The following is a 16,736-nucleotide window of genomic DNA, read 5'->3' as shown; positions in this document are numbered from 1 at the left end:
CTCAGAAATGTTTCTGAAGTGGACAGAGAAATAAGGAAAAGAGCAAACAGTGAGTGGCACTATACATATACATTTATTGAATAAAATACAGGATGGTCAGCGAAAAAGTAGCCCACCTCCATCAATAGTATGACAGCATGAACGAGCAAGTGGATTGGTTTTTAATTACCCACAAGTCACAAAAGATGCTGAAAGTGGTCCCTGTTCACTTCTATGCATCTTTGGGCATGTTGGATTATGTTGGAGGGTACTGTGTGCAGCTTTTCAGCAATGATACTGCGGATAGTGTTTGTGATGTTTTCCTTGGGTTTATCCATGGGATGTGGATTGTTAGCATACGCTTTCTGTTTTACATTTCCCCACAGATGAAAAATTGCATGTGGAAAAGTCTGGGGAATGTGGTGGCCATAACCCCTTGCTCACAGTTTGCTCTTCCTTAAAGGGTAACTGTCATATTTTTATTGCTAGTTTATTAGAGCAAGGCATGTATACCTGAGTTAGTCTGTCAATGATTGTCAAAAGATCTGTAATTACCTTATAATAATAGCTTTCATTGATGTCCTCTGTCCCTTTCCACAGCTCCCTTAAAAGACAATTGCTATGGCTTGTCTGTCTCTGGCTAAGAAGACAGGAAGACGGAGAGGCAGTTCTTCACACTGCATGCCTGCGTTAGGCTTCAGAGTGAATATGTGTGTCTCTCAGTAATCCAATCTAATTGGCTGGCAGGAGCTGCTGGCTATAGCAAGTGTTTATGTAAAGTGAGGGAACGCAGGTTTTGGCCTCAGAGAACTGGCAGAGTAGACATCTTGAGAAGGTCCTCATATTGTAAATGTTTAAACAGCCGTAACTAAGGGAAAAACTCAGGCAAACTATTCTATTCGATTGCTTTATGCATAATGCTGCAGCAGCAGTAACATATGCTAAAACGGTTTCTTTTAATGAAAACATAACAGTTACCCTTTAAACAGTTCATGAACCCGTGCCAGTGAGTTCCATGAGGTGTGGCATGTTGCCCTATCTTGGAAAAAGCAGGACATTCTTTCTTCTGGTGTTAGTTGGTTGCAAAACTTTTCAAAGATTTCCAGGTAAATTGTGGTATTCACAGCTTATTTGAAGAAAATTGGGCCCACTATTCGTGTTTCTGGAACTGCGCACCAAACACCAATTTTCTGGTCGTGAAGTGGTGTTTCATGAGTAAAATAGAAATTTTCAGTGGTCCAGTACCTCATAATCTGGAAATGTACATGACCTGATAAATGAAACCAGGCTTTGTCCAACATGAAGTACAACAATGGGTGGAAATGTCTGTCAGCAATCATAGTGAGAGAAATTTACACGTTTAGCTTCGTCAGACTCTTTCAGTTCCTGCACACACGTTATTCGGTACGGTTTCAGTTCCAGACATTTCAGAACTCACTGGCACATCGTCCATGATACACCAACTTGCTAAGACAGTCTTCGAGTTGATTTTTGCAACAGAGCCAGTTTGTTGCCATTTCTGAACCAGACTCTGAATACATTTACCTGGTGGTTTTGTTCCTGGGTACTTGTCGGCAAAGGTCTGTTGCATTTCCTTAATCGATTTGCTTCGCACATAGTTTTCCATAATCACTATTCGCTGTTCCAGGGAGAACACCATTTTCCTGACACAGTAGGCCACTTTTATCAAACTGAATAATAAATCAGTCCTACTTGACCATAGCAACCAATCAGAGCTGCAGGTTCCAACAGAGCTCTGCTTGGTTGCTAAGATAGATTTACTATTAGATAGTTTGATTTAGAGACGTTGGAGGCGGGCTACTTTTTCATGGGTAGATAAACTAAATTTTTATTTACATGCAGTTACAAAAGTATTCAGATCCAGGTGTAGGTTTGAAAAATATACATGCATTTAAAATCTGTCCTTGCGCCTTTCAACTATCAGTCCCCAGCAAAAATCCAAGGCAAAATCTGTGTTATGTGTGGATTTTATTGCAGATCTTGCAATTGCAAAGTTTAAAAATCCATGACATTTCTACAACAGAATGAGCATGCTGTGAATTTGAAAATCCTCAGTATGTTCTGATTTACTTGAGATCATTTTCAGTTCCCTGTAGATAAGGTTTTGAATCAACACCACAATTTGTAGTAAACCTGCCACATTTGGAATCGGGCTAATATTGTTATTGATCATTCTTTTTATTTGTGGGTTTGGGTGGCTATTAACCAAAAACTTTTTGCTACTTATTTCTTCGGAATCCCCTCGATTGATAGATCTGATTGCCATTAACCCTGTCTTGCTTTTGGACCTCCTTTTAAACTCATATTCTTCTCTTTCGGTGGCGTCATCGGCGCAGGCGCACTGAGGGAGTGCTGAGGAGGCGAGCCTCCTTATCTCAGAGAGCCTGCGCCGAATTAAGACAGGCGCGCGATTTTTGAAATGCAGACCGGGCCAGCCGGAGGAGGAGATCGCTGCTGGGTCCATGAGCGGCGCAGGGAGCAGGGTAAGTATATTCCCTGTGAGGGGGGCAGTTTCTGATATTTGATGACCCCCTTAAATCAGGCTGTCTAGTATACCCTTTACCCTGATCTCTGCTGATAGAACTCAATTATTGTAGAACAAGATGGGGTATGAGAGATTTATTCAGCTCTTAATTAAGCAAAGATTGTATGTTATCAAGTTTTATCATGATGGATGATTTAAGTAATTCCTTTTACATGGTCTAGAGCAGTGGTGGCTAACCTTGGCACTCCAGCTGTGATAAAACTACAACTCCCAAGATGCCTTCCTTGCTTGGCTGCTCTCAGAACTCTATAGAAATAAATGGAGCATGCTGGGAGTCGTAGTTTCACCACAGCTGGAGTGCCAAGTTTAGCCATCACTGGTCTAGAATGTAATAATATCACAGGCTATCTGTACCAGACTGCTGGATATGGGCCACTTATTCATAGATTTATTTAGATATAGTTATTGTTCACAATTCAAGAAGTTCTAAGTGCATAATCCATGCTCTGACAGAGATCCTGCACTTGGACTTGACCTAAAATTAATCTATACAAGCCATTTCCCCTTTGATGTACCATGCTAGAATAAAAAGCTAAATTCCATTATAAGCTGGAGGATGTTTTGTTTTTTGGTATACATGTTGCGGGAAAAAAAATTGGGCAAATGACATAAGAATTTTTTTGCTTCCTCTAGAACAGGGCTGGCCAACCTGCGGCTCTCTGGCTGTTTTAAAACTACAATTCCCACCATGTCCAGCTGTAGGCTCATAGCTGTAAGCAGTATAGGCATGCTGGGAGTTGTAGTTTTGAAACAGCTGAAGAGCCACAGGTTGGCCATTCCTGCTCTAGAACAACACACCGGGTTAATAGGTTGAACTTTTTTAGCCATATTTCTTATGCAATTTGTTAATATTATTCCATTATAAATAGGTTGTGTTCATACACAGTTTAACAGTGCCAGCACTGATTGGACTGTGTCAGAGTGTGACAATGGTAATGTACACTCAGCTACAGTGGCATACAAAAGCTTGGGCACCGCTGGTAAAAATTACTGTTACTGTGAACAGTTAAGTAAGTTGAAGTTGAAATGTTCTTCAGAAGGCATAATGTTAAAGATGTAATACACTTTCACATTGTAATCAATATCATTGTATTATTTTGGTTTTGTACAATTTTAGAATGAAAAAGGAAAGGAGTAACTTGCAAAAGTATGGTAACCCAAGGAGATTGGCCTCAGACCTTAAATAACATGTTAGGGTTAAGGCTTCTTCACAATCATTGTCAGGAAAGGCCAGGTGATGCAAATTTCAAAGCTTTATAAAATACCCAGACTTCTCTAACCTTTTCCCAAAAAACAGTAGTGATAGGTTCTTCTAAGAAGCTGCCTAGCATTCTGAAAATGAAAATGGTTGCAGCCCACAAAGCAGGAGAAGGCTACAAGACGATAGTAAAGATTTTTCAGGTTGCCATTTTCTCAGTTCGAAACGTAATAACGTAATGGAAGGTAGCGGGAACACTGGAGGTCAAGAGAAGGTCTGAAAGAGCAAGAGACATTTCAGAGACAGCTCCTCGTGGGATTGCTAGAAACGCAAATCCGAACCGCCTACTTGACGGCAAAAGACCTTCAGGAAGATTTAGCAGACTTTGGAGTTGTGGTACATTGTTCTAAGACACCTGCACAAATATAGCCTTCATGGAAGAGTCATAATGAGAAAAACTGTCCTGCATCCACACCACAACATTCATAATTAGAAATTTGCAAAAGAACATTTAAACAAGACTTATGCAGTTTGGAAACAAGTCCTTTGGACAGTTGAGATTAAAATAGAACTCTTTGGCCACAATGAGCTTGGGCATGCACTTTCTTGCTTCTCTTTTGGTACTACAATTGCATGCAGACTGCACCCCCAAATATTTTGGTAGTGGCCAGTATTTTTTCCTTTCATATCCTAGTATGTGTGGAGAAAAAAAGGGCACAGAATTTCATGGAAAAAAAAACGTCTCTAACCATTAAGCATGGGGGTGGATCAATCATGCTTTAGGGTTGTGTTGCAGCCAATGGCACAGGGAATATTTTATGGGCAGAGGAAAGAATGGATTCAATGAAATTCCAGTAAATTCTGTGTAAGCAAACATAATACCAACTGTAAAAAAAAAAAAAAAGAAAAAGCTGAAGTTAAAAAGATGACGGCTTCAACAAATGGATAATGATCGTAAACACACCTGAAAATCAACAATACAATATCTAAAAAGGCGCAAGATGAATGTTTTACCATGGCCATAACAGACCCCTGATCTGAGCATCATTGAAAATATGTGGATAAACCTCAGCAGTGAATACAAGACAACCAAGGAATCTCAAAGAAATGAAGACTTTTGCAAGGATGAGGGGATGTAAATCCCTCAAACTAGAATGGACTCTTGGCTTCCTACAAAAAGCATTCACAAGCTTTAAATTGTTTTAATAAAGATTTATATAGATCTAATGTGACCTCTGGTGTGCACCTACTTGGGCATGCGCTTTCTTGATTCTCTTTTGGTACAATAATTTCATGCAGACTGCACCATAAAATATCCTAGGATTTTCCATAGACATAAATTAGTATTGTGGCCATAATTGTCTATGTAAGAATGTCAAAAAAACCTAGGCCCTAATTTGCTTACTGTAAGATTTGAAAAAATACATCTACTCTGAAAAACATGTTTATGGTATATTTATACTGTGTAATGTCATGATACAATTGAAATACAGATAAATAGTTCTAATAAATAGATGAGTATATAGGTCTTATCTTTATTTTATTTATTGCTGAGAAAAATTATGTTTTATTATATGCAAATGAGGCTCTAGGAGCAACCAAACATTGCTGGAACACCTAAAGCAGGCATGTCCAAACTGCGGCCCTCCAGCTGTTGCAAAACTACAACTCCCAGCATGCCCTAATAGCTTTAAGCTATCCAGGCATGCTGGAAGTTGTAGTTTTGCAACAGCTGGAGGGCTGCAGTTCGGACATGCCTGACCTAAAGGAACACTTCTTAGCGATCATCACCTGTTGAGATACCTAACCCCTTAAGGACCAGGCTCATTTTCACCTTGAGGACCAGGCCATTTTTTGCAAATTTGACCAGTGTCACTTTATGTGTGAATAACTTTAAAACGCTTTTACTTATCCAGGCCATTCTGAGATCATTTTTTTGTCACATATTGTACTTCATAACACTGGTAAAATGGAGTAAAAAAAAAAAGAAAAATTCCAAATTTACCCCAAATTTGTAAAAATTTGCTAATTTCCAAATTTACATTTCTCTACTTTTATAACAGATAGTAATACCTCCAAAAATAGTTCTTATTTTACATTCCCCATATGTCTACTTCATGTTTGGATCATTTTGTGAATGCCATTTTATTTTTTGGGGACGTTGCAAGACTTAGAAGTTTAGAAGCAAATCTTAAAATTCAGTTCAGTTCAGGTCTGAAAGTCACTTTGCGAGGCTTACATAATAGAAACCACCCCAAAAACTACACCCCTCAAGGTAGTCAAAACTGATTTTACTAACTTTGTTAACCCTTTAGGAGTTCCACAAGAATTAAATTTCACTTTTTTGGCAGATTTTCCATTTGAATCCATTTTTTGCAGTTAAAAAGCAAGGGTTAACAGCCAAACAACAGATAAATATTGTAAACTGGGATTCAATAAAACGTAACCTTTACTAGGTCATTTAAAATAATATATCACGCTGGGTGAGAGACGACATTGACAACAATTACCTACACTAGATCAATTCATATGCCATTAAAATGAAATGAAAAAAGGGTGGATCTCACCTCGTCTGGGTAGGGTCCACGACCATGGAGGAAGGTCCTGGCAGTGGTAATACATTTGACCGATGTGACCAGGTGCTGATGTCGTGATTGGCACAATATGTACTCCTAAGACACCCTATTATGGCTTTCCTGCCTTTCTAGGGGCCAAGGGGCTGTTCTTATAGCCTGCCTACCACAATGGAGCACCCGCCCCGACAGGGGCGACCCCACACCGAACCTTTCCCTCATAGGGGTCTAAAGTTCTATACAGCCCTAACTACAACACCCTACATGCCATGTTTCTGTCTTTTTCCAGACATCATCAGGGGACTTCACACATGTATTCCAGGGCAATAGAGATCAAGGTGATTTTAGCCTCGTATCATCAGACAGGATAGTGGGTAACTCTTATCCTCACTGTTACAAGGGAAGTGTCCCATATCAGTCAGTGTCTCACCACAAATAGCGGTGATTTGGGTGAGACATATATTTGGGTGTAATTAAATACCACGTGCTCATACCTGAAGAGGTGGTATAATTAATTAATTCTTACTTAACAGCCAAACAAAACTCAATTTATGGCCCTGCTTCTGTAGTTTACAGAAACACCCCATATGTGGTCGTAAATAGGGATGAGCGAACCCGAACTGTATACTTCGGGTTCGTACCGAATTTTGGGGTGTCCGTGACACGGACCCGAACACAAACATTTTCGTAAAAGTCCGGGTTCGGGTTCGGTGTTCGTCGCTTTCTTGGAGCTTTTTGAAAGGCTGCAAAGCAGCCAATCAACAAGCGTCATACTACTTGCCCCAAGAGGCCGTCACAGCCATGCCTACTATTGGCATGGCTGTGATTGGCCAGTGCAGCATGTGACCCAGCCTCTATTTAAGCTAGAGTCACGTAGCGCCGCATGTCACTCTGCTCTGATCAGTGTAGGGAGAGGTTGCAGCTGCGACTGTTAGGGCGAGATTAGGCAGTGATTAACTCCTCAAAAACACTTAATTCAGTGATCGATCTACAGCTGTGGATCATTGAACTGCTGCAATTCAATTGCTCACTGTTTTTAGGCTGCCCAGAGCGTTTTTCAGTCATTTTTTCTGAAGTGATCGGCGGCCATTTTGTGTCTTGTGGTGCGCCAGCATAAGCTGCCACCAAGTCCATTTAACCATCAATAGTGTGGTTATTTTTTTGCTATATCCTACATCAGGGGCAAGCTGCCACCAAGTCCATTTAACCATCAATAGTGTGGTTATTTTTTTGCTATATCCTACATCAGGGGCTTGGCTGTGCTTGCTATTTTATTGAGGGGTGAAATACAATTGCCAAAATAGCAGTACCCTAAATATGGTGTTTCAGCTGTGGCCAGCCAATTGTAATACTGTCTGCTGTCTGGCAAAGGATATATTTTTGTTCTGGGTTGTAATACAATTCCCAACTTAGCAATTCCCTAAATCAGTGGTTTCTGCTGTATCAGGCCTACTTTAAATCTATCTATAAAAGGGTATATTAGATTGAAGGTGCAGATAGTGTCATCCTCAATAACTTCACACGCTACCGTGCATTTCCAAGTTTAATTCTGTTCCTAAACGTATACCTGTCACCCAGCACCTAAATAATAGTCCTAAAATTTATATTCAGCTAAATCTGTGTTTATTGCTGAGGCGGGTCAATTCATTTAGTGTCCGCCAAAGCACAGTTTTTGTTCTGGGTTGAAATACAATTCCCAACTTAGCAATTCCCTAAATCAGTAGTTTCTGCTGTATAAGGCCTACTTTAAATCTATCCATAAAAGGGTATATTAGATTGAAGGTGCAGATAGGGTCATTCTCAATAACTTCACACGCAAGCTACCGTGCATTTCCAAGTCTAATTCTGTTCGTAAACGTATACTTGTCACCCAGCGCCTAAATAATAGGCCTCAAATTTATATTCAGCTAAATCTGTGTTTATTGCTGAGGCGGGTCAATTCATTTAGTGTCCGCCAAAGCACAGTTTTTGTTCTGGGTTGAAATACAATTCCCAACTTAGCAATTCCCTAAATCAGTAGTTTCTGCTGTATCAGGCCTACTTTAAATCTATCCATAAAAGGGTATATTAGATTTAAGGTGCAGATAGGGTCATTCTCAATAACATCACACACACGCTACTGTGCATTTCCAAGTCTAATTCTGTCTGTAAACGTATACCTGTCACCCAGCGCCTAAATAATAGGCCTCAAATTTATAGTCAGCTAAATCTGTGGTTACTGCTGTGCCTGTATTAGTGTAATACGGTACCTAAATAAATAGCCAGATAGTGTTAGGTGTCTGTAAAAAAAAAGGCCTGAATTTGAATTCAATACATTGGGCCAAATAATATTTTTCTAATTGTGGTGAACGGTAACAATGAGGAAAACATCTAGTAAGGACAGCGGACATGGTCGTGGTGGTGTTAGTGGACCCTCTGGTGCTGGGAGAGGACGTAGCCGTTCTGCCACAGCCACACGTCCTAGTGTACCAACTACCTCAGGTCCCAGTAGCCGCCAGAATTTACAGCGATATTTGGTGGGGCCCAATGCCGTTCTAAGGATGGTAAGGCCTGAGCAGGTACAGGCATTAGTCAATTGGGTGGCCGAGAGTGGATCCAGCACGTTCACATTATCTCCCACCCAGTCTTCTGCAGAAAGCGCACAGATGGTGCCTGAAAACCAAGCCCATCAGTCTGTCACATCACCCCCATGCATATCAGGGAAACTGTCTGAGCCTCAAGTTATGCAGCAGTCTCTTATGCTGTTTGAAGATTCTGCTGACAGGGTTTCCCAAGGGCATCCACCTAGCCCTTCCCCAGCAGTGGAAGACATAGAATGCACTGACGCATAACCACTTATGTTTCCTGATGATGAGGACATGGGAATACCACCTTAGCACGTCTCTGATGATGACGAAACACAGGTGCCAACTGCTGTGTCTTTTTGCAGTGTGCAGACTGAACAGGAGGTCAGGGAGGAAGACTGGGTGGAAGACGATGCAGGGGACGATGAGGTCCTAGACCCCACATGGAATGAAGGTCGTGCCACTGACTTTCACAGTTCGGAGGAAGAGGCAGTGGTGAGACCAAGCCAACAGCATAGCAAAAGAGGGAGCAGTGGGCAAAAGCAGAACACCCGCCGCCAAGAGACTCCTCCTGCTACTGACCGCCGCCATCTGGGACCGAGCACCCCAAAGGCAGCTTCAAGGAGTTCCCTGGCATGGCACTTCTTCAAACAATGTGCTGACGACAAGACCCGAGTGGTTTGCACGCTGTGCCATCAGAGCCTGAAGCGAGGCATTAACGTTCTGAACCTTAGCACAACCTGCATGACCAGGCACCTGCATGCAAAGCATGAACTGCAGTGGAGTAAACACCTTAAAAACAAGGAAGTCACTCAGGCTCCCCCTGCTACCTCTTCTGCTGCTGCCGCCTCGGCCTCTTCTGCTGCTGCCGCCTCGGCCTCTTCCTCCGCCTCTGGAGGAACGTTGGCACCTGCCGCCCATCAAACAGGGGATGTACCACCAACACCACCTCCGTCACCAAGGATCTCAACCATGTCACACGGCAGCGTTCAGCTCTCCATCTCACAAACATTTGAGAGAAAGCGTAAATTCCCACCTAGCCACCCTCGATCCCTGGCCCTGAATGCCAGCATTTATAAACTACTGGCCTATGAAATGCTGTCATTTAGGCTGGTGGACACAGACAGCTTCAAACAGCTCATGTTACTTGCTGTCCCACAGTATGTTGTTCCCAGCCGCCACTACTTCTCCAAGAGAGCCGTGCCTTCCCTGCAAAACCAAGTATCCGGCAAAATCAAGTGTGCACTGCGCAACGCCATCTGTGGCAAGGTCCACCTAACCACAGATACGTGGACCAGTAAGCGCGGCCAGGGACGCTATATCTCCCTAACTGCACACTGGGTAAATGTAGTGGCGGCTGGGCCCCAGGCGGAGAGCTGTTTGGCGCACGTCCTTCCGCCGCCAAGGATCGCAGGGCAACATTCTTTGCCTCCTGTTGCCTCCTCCTCCTACTCGGCTTCCTCCTCCTCGTCTTCCACCTGCTCATCCAGTCAGTCACACACCTTCACCACCAACTTCAGCACAGCCCGGGGTAAACGTCAGCAGTCCATTCTGAAACTTATATGTTTGGGGGACAGGCCCCACACCGCACAGGAGTTGTGGCGGGGTATAGAACAACAGACCGACGAGTGGTTGCTGCCGGTGAGCCTCAAGCCTGGCCTGGTGGTGTGCGATAATGGGCGAAATCTCGTTGCAGCTCTGGGACTAGCCGGTTTGACGTACATCCCTTGCCTGGTGCATGTGCTGAATTTGGTGAACTTCTGTTCATTCACAACCACCCTGACATGTCAGAGCTGCTGCATAAAGTGCGGGCCGTCTGTGCGCGCTTCCGGCGTTCACATCCTGCCGCTGCTCGCCTGTCTGCGCTACAGCGTAACTTCGGCCTTCCCGCTCACCGCCTCATATGCAACATGCCAACCAGGTGGAACTCCACCTTGCACATGCTGGACAGACTGTGCGAGCAGCAGCAGGCCATAGTGGAGTTTCAGCTGCAGCACGCATGGGTCAATCGCACTGCGGAACAGCACCACTTCACCACCAATGACTGGGCCTCCATGCGAGACCTGTGTGCCCTGTTGCGCTGTTTCGAGTACTCCACCAACATGGCCAGTGGCGATGATGCCGTTATCAGCGTTACAATACCACTTCTATATCTCCTTGAGAAAACACTTAGGGCGATGATGGAAGAGGAGGTGGCCCAGGAGGAGGAGGAGGAAAAGGGGTCATTTTTAGCACTTTCAGGCCAGTCTCTTCGAAGTGACTCAGAGGGAGGTTTTTTGCAACAGCAGAGGACAGGTACAAATGTGGCCAGCCAGTGCCCACTACTGGAGGTGGAGGAGGATGAGGATGAAGCATGTTCACAGCGGGGTGGCACCCAATGCAGCTCGGGCCCATCACTTGTGCGTGGCTGGGGGGAAACGCAGGACGATGGCGATACGCCTCCCACAGAGGACAGCTTGTCCTTACCTCTGGGCAGCCTGGCACACATGAGTGACTACATGCTGCAGTGCCTGCGCAACGACAGCCGAGTTGCCCACATTTTAACGTGTGCAGACTACTGGGTTGCCACCCTGCTGGATCCATGGTACAAAGACAATGTACCCACCTTACTTCCTGCACTGGAGCGTGATAGGAATATGCGCGAGTACAAGCACACGTTGGTAGACGTGCTACTGAGAGCATTCCCAAATGTCACAGGGGAACAAGTAGAAGCCCAAGGCGAAGGCAGAGGAGGCGCAAGAGGTTGCCAATGCAGCTGTGTCACGGCCAGCTCCTCTGAGGGCAGGGTTATCATGGCAGAGATGTGGAAAAGTTTTGTCAACACGCCACAGCTAACTGCACCACCACCTGATATGGAACGTGTTAGCAGGAGGCAACATTTCACTAACATGGTGGAACAGTACGTGTGCACACCCCTCCACCTACTGACTGATGGTTCGGCCCCATTCAACTTCTGGGTCTCCAAATTGTCCACGTGGCCAGAGCTAGCCTTTTATGCCTTGGAGGTGCTGGCCTGCCCGGCGGCCAGCGTTTTGTCTGAACGTGTATTCAGCACGGCAGGGGGCGTCATTACAGACAAACGCAGCCGCCTGTCTACAGCCAATGTGGACAAGCTGACGTTCATAAAAATGAACCAGGCATGGATCCCACAGGACCTGTCCATCCCTTGTGCAGATCAGACATTTATAACTACCTCCCTTTAACCATATATTATTGTACTCCAGGGCACTTCCTCATTCAATCCTATTTTTATTTTCATGTTACCATTATATTGCGGGGCAACCCAAAGTTGAATGAACCTCTCCTCTGTCTGGGTGCCGGGGCCTAAAAATATCTGACAATGGACTGTTCCAGTGTTGGGTGACGTGAAGCCTGATTCTCTGCTATGACATGAAGACTGATTCTCTGCTGACATGAAGCCTGAATCTCTGTTATGGGACCTCTCTCCTCTGTCTGGGTGCCGGGGCCTAAATATCTGACAATGGACTATTCCAGTGTTGGGTGACGTGAAGCATGATTCTCTGCTATGACATGAAGACTGATTCTCTGCTGACATGAAGCCTGAATCTCTGTTATGGGACCTCTCTCCTCTGCCTGGGTGCTGGGGCCTAAGTATCTGACAATGGACTGTTCCAGTGTTGGGTGACGTGAAGCATGATTCTCTGCTATGACATGAAGACAGATTCTCTGCTGACATGAAGCCTGAATCTCTGTTATGGGACCCCTCTCCTCTGCCTGGGTGCCGGGGCCTAAATATCTGACAATGGACTGTTTCAGTGTTGGGTGACGTGAAGCATGATTCTCTGCTATGACATGAAGACTGATTCTCTGCTGACATGAAGCCTGAATCTCTGTTATGGGACCTATCTCCTCTGCCTGGGTGCCGGGGCCTAAATATCTGACAATGGACTGTTCCAGTGTTGGGTGACGTGAAGCATGATTCTCTGCTATGACATGAAGACTGATTCTCTGCTGACATGAAGCCTGAATCTCTGTTATGGGACCTCTCTCCTCTGCCTGGGTGCCGGGGCCTAAATATATGACAATGTACTGTTCCAGTGGTGGGTGACATGAAGCCTGGTTCTCTGCTATGACTTGAAGACTGATTCTCTGTTGACATGAAGCCTGAATCTCTGTTATGGGACCTCTCTCCTCTGCCTGGGTGCCGGGGCCTAAATATATGACACTGGACTGTTCCAGTGGTGGGTGACGTGAAGCCTGATTCTCTGCTATGACATGAAGACTGATTCTCTGCTGACATGAAGCCAGATTCTCTGCTATGGGACCTCTCTCCAATTGATATTGGTTAATTTTTATTTATTTTTATTTTTATTCATTTCCCTATCCACATTTGTTTGCAAGGGATTTAACTACATTTTGCTGCCTTTTGCAGCCCTCTAGCCCTTTCCTGGGCTGTTTTACAGCCTTTTTAGTGCCGAAAAGTTCGGGCCCCATTGACTTCAATGGGGTTCGGTTACAGGACGAAGTTCGCGTCGGGTTCGGATACAGAACCCAAACATTTCCGGGAAGTTCGGCCCGAACCCGAACATCCAGGTGTTCGCTCAACTCTAGTCGTAAACTTCTGTACGGGCACACGGCAGGGCGCAGAAGGAAAGGAATGCCATACAGTTTTTGGAAGGCAGATTTTGCTGGACTGGTTTTTTGACACCATGTCCCATTTGAAGCCCCGCTGATGCACCCTTAGAGTTGAAACTCCAAAAAAGTTACCCCATTTTGGAAACTACGGCATAGGGTGGCAGTTTTGTTGGTACTATTTTAGGGTACATATTATTTTTGGTTGCTCTATATTACACTTTTTGTGAGGCAAGGTAAAAAGAAATAGCTGTTTTGGCACCATTTTTATGTTTTGTTATTTACAACATTCATCTGACAGGTTAGATCCTGTGGTATTTTTATAGAGCAGGTTGTCAGAAACGCTACAAAGCCAAATATGACTTTGTTTTTTTTGGTTGTTTGCTTCAGTTTTACATAACAAAGCATCTAAAAAAAATGATTCTTTAGTGTCTCCACATTCTGAAATTCTGAAAGCCATAGTTTTTTTGGGGGGGCGACTGTCTTGTGTAGGGGCTCATTTTTTTGGGATGAGATGACCGTTACTTTTTGTGATGTAAGGTGACAAAAAATTGCATTTTTTTACACCGTTTTTATTTTTTTACAGTATTCACTTGAGGGGTTAGATCATGTTATATTTTTATAAAGCAGGTTATTATGGATGTGGCGATACCTAATATGTCTGCTTTTTTTTTAATGCAAGTTTTACACAATGATCATGTTTTAGTGTCTCCATAGTCCGAGAGCCATAGTTTTTTCAGTTTTTGGGCGATTATCTTGGGTAGGGTATTATTTTTGCGGGATGATAACGGTTTGATTGGCACTATTTTGGGGGGGTGTATGACTTTTTGATCACTTTTTTTTGTCACCTTACATCACAAAAAGTGTAAAAGTAAGGCTTTTTTTACACCGTTTTTATAATAATCATGTTTTAATGTCTCCATAGTCGCTCTTTTTTATATATTTTTGGAGCGATTGTCCTATGTAGGGGCTCATTTTTTGCAGAATGAGATGCAGATTTGATTGGTCCCATTTTGGCTTAGATACAACCTTTTTGATCACTTTTATTACCTTTTTTGGGAAGTAAGGTTGGGAAAAGTTCAATTTCATCATAGTTTTTATTATTTATTTTTTTATGGCGTTCACTGTGCGGGGAAAGTAACATGACCGTTTCATAGATCAGGTCATTATGGACGTGGTGATATCAAATATGTGTAGTGCATTTTTTTATTTTTATTTTTTTACCTTTTTTTTTACCCAGGCTCACTTGGTTCCTGAAGATCCAGTGGCTTTGATGTCTGTAAAATACATTACAGTACACTATATAGTGTACTGTACTGTATTTCACTTTACACTTAGTCTGATCAGACATCTGTCTTCAGCAGAAGTCTGATCAGACTTAGCCTTACCATGATTATTACAAGTAGGTTACACAAAACATAGACATACATATCAACGGTAATTAAATATACTATGTTAAATAAACCTGGAAAGAGTAAGTAAAAACCCACTCAGTGTACATGAATACACCAAATTAGCCTTACCATGGCAAGCCAGAAGCCTATGAAGGCGTCCAGTTACCATGGTAACCATCACCCGCTGCCACAACAGGAGTCGGGGGCTGAAACAGCACATCAGCTCCCGATGGGAGAGCACATCAGCTCCCTCCCTGTTAACCCCCTACATACAGCGTTCCCTACGGACTGCAGCATGGAAGGGGTTAAACGGCTGACATCTGTGAGCAGGGATGTCAGCCGTTTCAAGCAGAGTGTTAGCAATGTGTGTCAGGATGATTGTTCGCCCGCACGCTCCCCCAGCACCGCCCGCACCTCCGGTTAGGTCATTTAGAAGGGCCAATGGACCACGGGGATCAGAAACTTACGAAAGCGCTGCAAACCGCAGGTCTGAATTGATCACAGGACCCCCCTCTGCATTATCACAGAGTGCCTGCTGAAGGATTTCAGCAGGCACTTTGTTCCAATCACCACCTGCCGCATGGCAGTTATCGGAAATACACAGGGCGTACAGGTACGCCAAGAGGTTAAAGGGATTATCCAATATCAATAACTGCCTCCCCATGTGCTGGGCCCCTCACAGGGAATATACTTACCTGGAACCCTGCTCCCTGCGCCTCTCCTTGTCACCGCATCGCTGCTGCTTCTCCCCATGCTCGGATGAAAACATCCGGTGTCGGGGGGGTGGAGCAGCCAATAGCAGCCGGGGACGGGATGAGCCTCCCTAGCATGTGAGGGACATTTGTCCCCATCCACGTCGGCCATTTGCTGCTTCCCCCCATTCCCTTGACACCGGATGTTTTCATCTGTGCACAGGGAGAAGCAGCAGAGGCAGTGTGGAGACCAGGAGCGGTGCGGGGAATGGGGATCCAGGTAAGTATATTTCCTGTGAGGGGCCTGGCACATGAGGGGGCAGTTATTGATACTGGATAACCCCTTTAGGGAATTGGCTTGAGAACAATAATTTAGGTACAGTTTTAAAGATCAGGGGGGTCATTTATGACCAAATATACACCACTTTTTGGAGTATATTTGAAGCAGATTTTGTCGCAAAATATGTGACTTCTTCCACTTCCACGACATGTATGCCAGTTGTAAAAAAGGGGTCGTGGCATGGGCAGGGAAGAGGACAAGCCGGAAGGCCAGTCTCAGTTATCATTTTCTATCCCAGTTTTTGCCATTGAAAATTATCTAAATCTGGTTACGTCGAGGTTGGTGCCTCTTGATAACTTAGGCGCCTCAAACGCCAGCGCAGGGTTATTAAGACTAGCATCTAAAATAACTGTCCTAATAAATGACACCTCAGGTTCCTATAATATTTTTATTATATGTCGCTATCCAATATGGTATTACCTTAATAAGCAGAATAATTATCAAAAATAATCTACAAAAACCTATACCAGGGAGAGAGAAACAGAACTGGATCACACATCCACAATGCTATGCTTTGATCTAACTTGCTTATCAGCGCTATATTAAAGTGTACAGCCCCCCATACTGCATGCTGTACAAGAGGCATTAGTGTACGTGTCACAACCAGACAGCTGAGAAGCTCTGACAGAGGCCTTTCAGAACCTCCTCCTTGAGTTTTCTTTGTTGTGGTATTCAGTTCCTCATCTCGTTAGCCTCTCTCAGCTGTCATGTAGTTGGACTGATTGCTTCCCTTTAAATTCCTCCCCATAATGCTTTACTGGGCGGCTTATACTTCTTCCTGGAGTGTGTGTGCATGCTGATCCTGTTTCCCAGTCTGCTACAAAGTTAAGTGCTGTA

This window comes from Bufo gargarizans, chromosome 3, assembly GCF_014858855.1.
Source record: "Bufo gargarizans isolate SCDJY-AF-19 chromosome 3, ASM1485885v1, whole genome shotgun sequence".
NCBI lineage: Eukaryota > Metazoa > Chordata > Amphibia > Anura > Bufonidae > Bufo > Bufo gargarizans.
The sequence above is the reverse complement of the archived record's forward strand: the minus strand, read 5'-3'. Positions refer to the sequence as shown.